The sequence below is a fragment of the Mandrillus leucophaeus genome, unplaced genomic scaffold, assembly GCF_000951045.1.
Source record: "Mandrillus leucophaeus isolate KB7577 unplaced genomic scaffold, Mleu.le_1.0 Scaffold1921, whole genome shotgun sequence".
Lineage (NCBI taxonomy): Eukaryota > Metazoa > Chordata > Mammalia > Primates > Cercopithecidae > Mandrillus > Mandrillus leucophaeus.
This window is the reverse complement of record NW_012101945.1, coordinates 34,876-44,840: the sequence shown is the minus strand read 5'-3', so window position 1 is coordinate 44,840 and position 9,965 is coordinate 34,876. Positions and strand designations below refer to the sequence as shown.

The following is a 9,965-nucleotide window of genomic DNA, read 5'->3' as shown; positions in this document are numbered from 1 at the left end:
TAAGCTGATAAGCAACTTCAGCAAAGTCTCAGGATACAAAATTAATGTGCAAAAATCACAAGCATTCTTATACACCAGTAACAGACAAACAGAGAACTTTTGTATTTTTTAGTAGAGATGTGGTTTCACCCAGTTAGCCAGGCTGGTCTTGAACTCCTGAGCTCAAGTGATCTGCCCGCCTCGGCCTCCCAAAGTGCTGGGATTATAGACGTGAGCCACCGCACCTGGCCAACTGACTTTGTTTAATATGGCAGTTTTCATAAGTAATCTAGGTATAATGGTTAAAATGAATAAATGAGATAAATGTGAGATACATGTTATAAGTGAACTTTTCATGTAGTTTGAAATCTTTTTTTTTCTCTTGCTCTTACCATATGAAGATGAGATATTAAAGTTATGTTAGATTAAGTAATAGGTACTCACTAAATGCTGGGATGATTTCCAACTAAGAAAACAAGGGATACAAATCACTGAACATAAATACAAGTTTGTTCTTGGCCTTCAAGTTTTACAAAAGACAAAGGGTATTTGGATCTGTTAATAACATGCCCTGTTCCACATTGAAAATTGTTCTATAAAAATATTTTTAAAGATTATAAAATATATATTCATGAGATGTTAATATATAACAATTCCAAACTACTTCCTAGGTTTTTACCAAAAATTAAGGTTACCAAAAATTAAGGTTACTAAAAATTAAAAGTTCTTAGTATATGTAATTCTATATATCAAATGTACAAAAAATAATTTTTATCTGACAAAATTTTGCGTGGTCTGAGTGATAATACATTTTTATCCTAAAATAAAATGATTGATTGTTTTAATATTAAAAATAGTCTATGGCCATACCACCCAGAATGCGCCAAATCTTGTCTAATCTCAGAAGTTAAACAGGGTCAGGCTTGGATGGTACTTGGAATGGAGTCCAATATGAAAATGAAAATTCATACGGCTAAGACTGAAGGTAAAAAAATTATGCAATGTCTAGGCAAGTTGCTGAGGGTTTATGAAGGATGAGCCTTGGGAAGGGAGTCTTATATATGATGAGACTGGTTGGGATTGAAAAGAAATTGTTTATCAGTTTTTCTAAAAATTGAACATTAGTGTCAAGGGTGCACTGAAGCAGGGCGAGTCTGCTCCTCTAGGTTTGAAATAGGTTTTCTTAACATGTTGATCTGTTTTTCTTTACCTTTTAAATAATCAGTCTATAAAAACAGAGATTTCGCATTTTAAGAAAGGTTCTTAACTGTATTTATTAAGTTTTTGCTTTTGTTTTTGTTTTCTAAGATGGAGTCTCGCTCTGTTGCCCAGGCTGGAGTGCAGTGGTGTGATCCAGCCAGTGCAGTGAGCAAGGTTGCTCACTGCAACCTCCACCTCCCTGGTTCAAGCGATTTTCCTGTCTCAGACCCCCGAGTAGCTGGGAGTACAGGCGCCCAACACCACACCCGGCTAATTTTTGTCTTTTTAGTAGAGACGGGGTTTCACCATGTTGGCCAGGCTTGTCTTGAACTCCTGTCCTCAAGTGATCCGCCCTCCTTGGCACCCCAAAATGCTGAGATTACTGACATGAGCCACTGCACCCAGCTATAATTAGCAATAGTATAATAAATTTGGTTTGTACAATGGTTTTGAACCAAGATCCCAAGCCTAGAGGCCACCAACTAAACAAATCAAAAGATAGTGGGGGAAGTGAATGAGGCCTCTTGTAGTCTTTCAGTAGCATTTTAGGACTGGGTTGAATTAAAGCAGTGTGCCAACTCTATAAAAGGGACCACTAGGTGAAGGAAAGGATTTGGGGGTCAGGTTCTGTCAAGTGAAAAATGTAGACATTCAGGGGGTAAGAGTCTCATTATGATATGAAAACTTATTCTGATGTCTTCGCAAAAGCTGTCTACATTGTGGAAATATCATCTCCTCACCCTGATTTGTCGTTCAAATGTCTCTGATTATGGCATTGGACAGTTTGGTGAACTTTTTATGTGGTCCATACATCAGGCACGAGACTTGTTGTTTAAAATTTATGCACTTTTGTTTTATAGGACTTGTAAATCAAAAATAAAATCCCAAGCTCCCTGCCCCCAACCATCTGAATGTACTTCCTCCTAAGCCAGGGCTCTTTTAAAATTTAACCTAAGAGACGGTTTCAGGCCATGACAGGAAGTGGGGGTCAGACATGCCTCTCTGGCATCAACATCAACACAGACTTGAAGTCTGATAAGAAACATATTACCGCTGGGCACGGTGGCTCACAACTGTAATCATAGCACTTTGGGAGGCCAAGGCAGGTGGATCACCTGAAGTCAAGAGTTCGAGACCAGCCTGACCAATATGTTGACACCTCGTCTCTACTAAAAATACAAAAATTAGCCAGATGCAGTGGTGGACACCTGTAATCCCAGTTACTCAGGAGGCTGAGACAGGCGAATCACTTGAACCCGGGAGGCGGAGGTTGCAGTGAGCTGAGATCACGCCACTGTACTCCAGCCTGAGCAACAGAGTGACACTCCTTCTGATGAAAAAAAAAAAAAAGAAAAAAAGAAACATGTTACAACCTATTTTCTCTGTAGCCTAGTACCTGAAGGCTTCCTCTGCAAATAAGAACTTGGGTCTCCACAGTCCTTTATCTTAACTCTGACATTCCTTTCTATTGATCCTGGGATTTTGTTTTGTTTTGTTTTTGTTTTGAGACAGCGTGTCTCTCTGTTGCCCAGGCTGGCGTGCAATGGCGTGATCTCGGCTCACTGCAACCTCCATCTCCTGGATTCAAGCAATTTTCCTGCCTTGGAGTAGCTGGGACCGCAGGCACAGGCCACAGCACACAGCTAATTATTTTGTCCTTTTAATAGAGACGGGGTTTCACCATGTTGACCAGGCTGGTCTCGAACTCCTGACCTCAAGTGATCTGCCCACCTTGGCATCCCAAAGTGCTAGGATTACAGGAATGAGCCACTGCACCCAGCTATAATTAGCAATAGTACAATAAATTTAGTTTGTACAATGGTTTTGAACCAAGATCGCAAGCCTAAGGGCCAACAGCTAAACAAGTCAAAAGACTATGGGGGAACTGAATGAGGCCTCCTGTAGTCTTTGAGCAGCATTTTAGGACTGGGTTGAATTAAAGCCGAGTGCCAACTCTATAAAAGGGACCACTAGGTGAAGGAAAGGATTTGGGGGTCAGGTTCTGTCAAGTGAAAAATGTAGACATTAAGGGGGTAAGAGTCTCATGATATGAAGACTCATTCTGACGTCTTGGGAAAAGCTGTCTACAGTGTGGAAATATCATCTCCTCAGGCTGATTTGTCGTTCGAATGCCTCTGGTTATGGCATTGGACACTTTGGTGAACTTTTTGTGTGGTCCATACACCAGGCATGAGACTTGTTCTTTAAAATTTATGCACTTTTATCGTATAGGACTTGTAAATCAAAAATAAAATCCTAACCCCCACTCCCCGCAACCATCTGAATGGACTTCCTCCTCAGGCATGGTTCTTTTAAAATTTAACCTGAGAGACGGTTTCAGGCCACGACAGGAAACGGGGGTCAGACATGCCTTATTATACTTCTCTGACATCAACATCAACACAGACTTGAAGTCTGACAAGAAACATGTTACAACCTATTCTCTGTGAAGCCTAGTACCTGAAGGCTTCCTCTGCTTATATGAACTTGTGTCTCCACAATCCTTTATCTTAACCCAGGCATTCCTTTCTGTCGAGCCTGGGGTTTTGTTTTGTTTTGTTTTGTTTTTCTTTTGAGACGGAGTCTCTCTTTCGCCCAGGCTGGAGTGCAACGGCGTGATCTCGGCTCACTGCAACTTCTGTCTTCTGGGTTCAAGCAATTCTCATTCCTCAGAATACCTGGAACCACAGGCACAGGCCACCACGCACAGCTAATGTTTTGTCCTTTTAATAGAGAAGAGGTTTTACCATGTTGCTCAGGCTGATCTTGAATTCCTGGCCTCAGGTCATCCGCCTGCCTCGGCCTCCCAAAGTGCTGGGATCCCTGGCTTGAACCAATCATCATCATTCTGTTTTTTCACCTACAGTGCTGATTCTTCTCTAAAGGCGTATAGAATCAGAGTCATAAAAAAGATTCTAACAATTACTGTTGAATATAGATTTCTGATAAATTTCAGATCAATGAACTAAATAATTTTTTTTCAAAACTCAAACAGAAACTGATGGGTTCATGCAACTGATCAACAAGATCAAGCAGAACAAAAATTAATTACATGAGGCTAAATAACTGATAAAGCTAATGTATTTTTGACCTTTATTTAAAACTTTATTTGTTCTTGGGCTGGGAGCAGTGGCTCACATCTGTAATCCCAGCACTTTGGGAGGCTAAGACAGGAGGATCCCTTGAGTGCAGGAGTTCAAGAGCAACCTGGCAAACATAGTTGACCCGTTTCTAAAAAAAAATTAAGAAAATAAAAACTTTGTTTTTTACTTAAATGTTTTGTTTTCCACATATAAGAACATTTTCTAGTGGAATGTGGTGGCTCACTTTGGAAGGCCAAATGGGAGGATAGCTTGAGTCTAGAAGTTCAAGACCACTCTGGGCAATATGGCAAAACTCTGTCTCTACAAAAAAATACAAAATTTAGCTGGGCATGGTAGTGCATGCCTGTGGTCCCAGCTACTTGTGAGGCCGAGGTGGGATGATCAGTTGAGCCAGGAGGCAGCAATTGCAGGGAGCCGTGTTTGCACCACTGCACTCCAACCTGTGCAACAGAGCACAATCCTTTCTCAAAAAGATGAAAAAAAAAAGAGAAAATTTTCTCTGTTAAACTATCTATAGTTTACAACAATTTGATAAAGTATACTTTTGTAAACTAAGATGGAAGTGTTCAGTTTTTCTTTCTACTCGATTCCTCCAGAATTCGAAAACTATTTGTAAACATTCTTATGGCAATATGGTTATTTACACAGGTCCAGTAAAAACCTGCTCTTGATGCCTCAGTCAACTCCAACATGGCGAAAATCTCCAGCCCTACAGAGACAGAGCAGTGCATCAAGTCCCTGATTGCTATTTTCCAGAAACAGGCTTGAAAGGATAGTTACAACAGCATTCACCCCAAGATGGAGTTCCCAAGCTTCATGAATAGAGAACTGGATGCCTTCACAAAGAACCAGAAGGACCCCAGTGTCCTTGACCACATGATGAAGAAACTGGACCTCACTAGTGATGGGCAACTAGATTTCCAAGAATTTCTGCATCTGATGGATGGCATGACTGTGGCTTACCATGACTCTTTTCTCAAGGCTGCCCATTCCAAGAAGCGGGTCTGAGGATCCCCTGGGCCTGGTTTCCAAGCGACCCCATTTCCTTCCAGCCTCGCCATCACCATCTCCTCACAGCCCACACATCCCCTGGGCCCAGCACACCTACCACCTCAGGCAGGCCCTGCCTGCAGGTAGTAATAAAACCATACTTCTCTTCTCTTCTTTTCTCTTCTCTTTTCCTTTGTTTTTTGTTTATTTGTTTGTTTGTTTGTTGTTTTTTGATTTTTTTTGAGATGGGGGTCTCATTATGTTGGTCAGGCTGGTCCTGAACTCCTGGGCTCAAGTGGCCTCCCAAATTCTGGGAATACAGGTGTGAGGCATTGAAGCTGGCCCACTTTATTTTTTAAGCACAAAAACCAAAAACAAACAAACAAAAAAACACCTCTGCTCTCTGGATCTCACTCCTGGTTCTTTTTCTTATTGGTCAAAATTTACTCTACAGGCACAAACTCCCCCACACTTCTAGATTGTATCATCTGACCCTTTGGCAGCTGTCTGGGAAGCCAGATCCCACACTTTGAAGTGTAGTGTTTCATACAATCCAAAAGTGGTAGCAGAGGCCGGGTGCGGTGGCTCACTCCTGTAATCCCATCACTTTGGGAGGCCAAGGCAGGCGATCATGAGGTCAGCCATTCGAGACGAGCTTGGCGAGCATGGTGAAACTCCATCTCTACTAAAAATACAAAAATTAGCCCAGCATGGTGGCACGCACCTGTAATCCTAACTACTCGGGAGGCTGAGGCAGGAGAATCACTTGACCCTGGGAGGCAGAAGTTATAGTCAGCTGAGACCATACCAGCACTTCAGCCTGGGCGACAGAGCAAGACTCCGCCTCAAAAACATACAAAACAAACAAACAATCAAAAAAGTGGTAGCAGAAACCAGAAAGTCCAGATATGTAGCTAACTGGCCTGGTTGTACAGCAGCAGCCAAGGGTGAAAACTACTCCCAGGCAAGTCCTAAGTTCACCGAGTAACTGGAGTACCCATCTGTGCTAGTTAATTGCCTTTATCCAAAGGAAAAATAAAACTCACATCTCTATGACAAGCAGGTGCTTACAGCTTGGAGCAAGGCACCTAGGCTAGACTCCCCTGGTGACAGTGAGACAGGGACATCATCTTCCTCGAGGTTCACATTTCAAAGAGATGGCTCCAAGGCCCTGAAGAAAGACATTTCTAGGGACCGGGCATGGTGGCTCACACCTCTTATCCCAACACTTTGGGAGGCTGAGACTGGAGGATCACTTGAGGCCTGGAGTTCAAGTTCAAGACATTCCTGGGTTCTAGGGTAGACAGAGGCTTACATATCAAAGGAAGAATTTACAAATACAATTTTTCTCAAGGAAATGCTGTAAGGAAAGTGAAATGGGGAAAGGTCTCTTCTTGGCCTTTTGGCAACAGGAAAAACTCAATTTTATGTTTAGCTACCCTTACAATTTCCCCCTATTGTTATTCTTTTATAGTAACACTGCAATTTTCTTATTGTCTCCACTGCGTTTCTATCTTTCTCTGGGTAGTTTACAGCCACCTAGATATCCAACAAGTCCATAGTAAGATGCAAAGCAAAGCAATTATCAAGATTATAATAGAATAATTTTTTGGGGGGTGACGGAGTTGCACTCTTGTTGCCCAGGCTGCAGTGCGATGGTGTGATGGCGGCTCACTGCAACCTCTGTCTCCTGAGTTCGAGTGATTCTCCTGCCTCAGCCTCCCGAGTGGCTGGGATTACAAGCATGGGCCACCTTGCCCAGCTAATTTTGTATTTTTTATAGAGATGGGGTTTCATCATGTTAGCCAGGCTGGACTTGAACTCCTCACCCCAGGTGATCCACCCACCTTGGCTTCCCAAAGTGTTAGGATTACAGATGTGAGCCACCATGCCCGTCCTAGAATGAGTTTTTAAATTCAGTATAATACTCACCTTGTCTGAGGGCAGGGCGACCTTTAAACACATCATACTGGTTGATTGTGTCAAAGTCAAAATAAATTCTAGAGACAAATCCCTAAATCAAATGCTGTATTCGGGAATCACAAAATTGCAATTCAGAGCATACACATGGACTAGGGTGGTCTTCAATATGTGCAACAAACAAAGAGAAGTTGGAAGTTTTATTAGAAAGAAAAATGTTACATATTGTTTTGAAATGAGGTTCATTGGCCCTGGAGTAGTTGGTTCATTCTCACAATCAGCTTTCACATTCCCTTTTTTGATCAACATCTTTCTTTGAAAACCTCACTGATCAGCCATCTTAAAGTGAGGCTTCATTGTCACTCCATGCCAGGATGGACCTGGGCCGGTTGTCTTTGTCCCATGTCAAGGGAAAGGTAAGGGAGGCAATATCAGGGACATGGGCCACATATGAGCCACAAAGAGGCCAGAAGGAAAAAAAAAATCAGGCATGTTTGTCTGGAGTTCAGTATCAAGTTCCATCTTGTTAGTTTCATCTGTATTAGCAATCATCTTGACACCCTGGGCTATCATTATCCTGTTGGGAGAACTGGCTTAACAAATATTAGACAGGCAACAAGAACGGAGCTCAAAGATCATAATACCAAAATAATTAGCAATTGTTTTATTTCATTTTATTTTATTTTATTTTATTTTATTTTATTGCGATGGATTCTTGCTCTGTCACCCAGGATGAAGTGCAGTGGCGTGATCCCAGCTCACTGCAACCTCCACCTCCTTGGTTCAAGAGAATCTCCTGCCTCAGCCTCTTAAGTAGCAGAGATTACAGGTGCTTACCATCACGTCCGGCTCATTTTTGTATTTTCAGTGGAGACAGGATTTCACCATGTCGGCCAGGTTGGTTTCTAACTCCTGACCTCAAGTGATCTGCCCGCCTTGCCATCCCAAAGTGCTGGGATTACAGGCGTGAGCTATTGCACCCAGCTATAATTAGCAGTAGGATAATAAATTTAGTTTGTACAATGGTTTTGAACCAAGATCCCAAGACAAACCAAAACACTGTGGGGGAATTGAATGAGACCTCTTGTAGTCTTTGAGTAGCCTTTTAGGACTGGGTTGAATTAAAGCAGAGTGCCAACTCTGTAAAAGAGACCACTAGATGAATCAAAGGATTTGGGGTTCAGGTTCTCTCAAGTGAAAAATGTAGACATTAAGGGGGTAAGAGTCTCATTATGATATGAAGAATTATTCCGACGTCTTGGGAAAAGCTGTCCACAGTGTGGAAACATCAACTTCTCATCCTGATTTGAAATGTCTCTGGTTATGGCATTGGACAGTCTGGTGAACTTTTTGTGTGGTTCATACCTCAGGCACGAGAGTTGTTCCTTAAAATTTATGCACTTTGGCTGGGCGCAGTGGTTCATGCCTGTAATCCCAGCACTTTTGGATGCCAGGGTGGGCGGATCACGAGGCCAAGAGGTCCAGACTGTCCTGGGTAACACAATGAAACCCCGCCTCTACTAAAAACACAAAAAATTAACGGGATGGTGTCACATGCCTGTGGTCCCAGCTACTCGGGAGGTTGAAGCAGAAGAATCGTGTGAACCCGGGAAGCGGAGGTTGCAGTGAGCCAAGATCTTGCCACTGCACTCCAGCCTTGGCAACAGAGCAAGACTCTGTCTCAAAAAAAAAAAAAAGAAAAAAGAAAAAAAATGCAGTTTTATCTTACTGTATTTGTAAACTAAAAATAACATCCTAAGCACCCCCACTCCCTCTTAACCATCTGAATGGACTTCCTCCTCAGCCAGAGCTCTTTTAAAATTAACCTGAGAGACTGTTTTAGGCCATGACAGCACTTGTGGGTCAGACATGCCTCATTATACTTCTCTGGCATCAACATCAACACAGACTTAAATCTCATAAGAAACATGTTACAACCTAGTCTCTCTGAAACCTAGTCCCTGAAGGCTTCCTCTGCAAATAAGAACTTAGGTCACCACAATCCTCTGTCTTAACCCAGGCATTCCTTTCTGTTGATGCTAGACAATTTTGTTTGTTTGTTTGTTTTGTTTTTGTTTTGAGGCAGAGTCTAGATCTGTTGCCCAGGCTGGAGTGCAATGGTGCGTTCTTGGCTCACTGTAACCTCTACCGCCCGGATTCAAGGAATTCTCCTGTCTCAGCCTCCTGAGTAACTGGGATTATAGGCGCCCACCACCACACCTGGCTAATTTTTTTGTATCTTTAATAGAGACGGGGTGTCACCATGTTGGCCAGGCTGGTCTCAAACTCCTGACTTCAGGTGATTCACCGGCCTCAGCCTCCCAAAGTGCTGACATTACAGGTGTGAGCCACCGTGCCCGGCCCATCCTAGGCTTTTAGATAAACCCAACCAATTGTCAACCAGAAAAATGTTTAAATCTACCTATACACTGGTAGCTCCTGCTTTGAGTTGTCCTGCCTTTCTAGACCAAACCAAAGTATTACTTAAAAGTATTTGATTGAGTCTCCATAAAATGTATAAAACCAAGCTGCACCCCGACCTCCTTGGGCAACTCAGGACCTCCTGAGGCCACGTCATGGGTCATGGTCACTCCTATTTGGCTCAGAATAAATCTCTTCAAATGTTTTCCAGAGTTTGACTTTTTTCATCAACAGACTTCAGGAACAGCGCAGTTTCTGTTTTTAATAATTTTATTGAAAAAAATTTGATCTAATCTAGTCTATATGTAGATAACAACAACTCAGCCAGGCAGAGTGGCTCACACCTGTAAC

The 9,965-nt window shown here is 42.4% G+C and overlaps 1 protein-coding gene and 1 pseudogene across 1 annotated transcript in view; one reads left to right on the top strand and one right to left on the bottom strand.

The window, feature by feature from the left end:
- The window catches only part of LOC105538469 (putative protein SSX6), a gene marked incomplete at its 3' end in the record, with an annotated part of 22,985 nt that extends 17,974 nt beyond the window's left edge, over positions 1 to 5,011 (bottom strand). The window contains exons 1-2 of the mRNA XM_011978333.1: positions 4,997 to 5,011; positions 3,470 to 3,472 (exon numbers count right to left, since the gene is read on the bottom strand). The remainder of the gene's footprint in view (positions 1 to 3,469; positions 3,473 to 4,996) is intronic.
- On the top strand, positions 4,974 to 5,291 carry LOC105538468 (annotated as a pseudogene).
- The last annotated feature ends 4,674 nt before the right edge of the window (positions 5,292 to 9,965 follow it).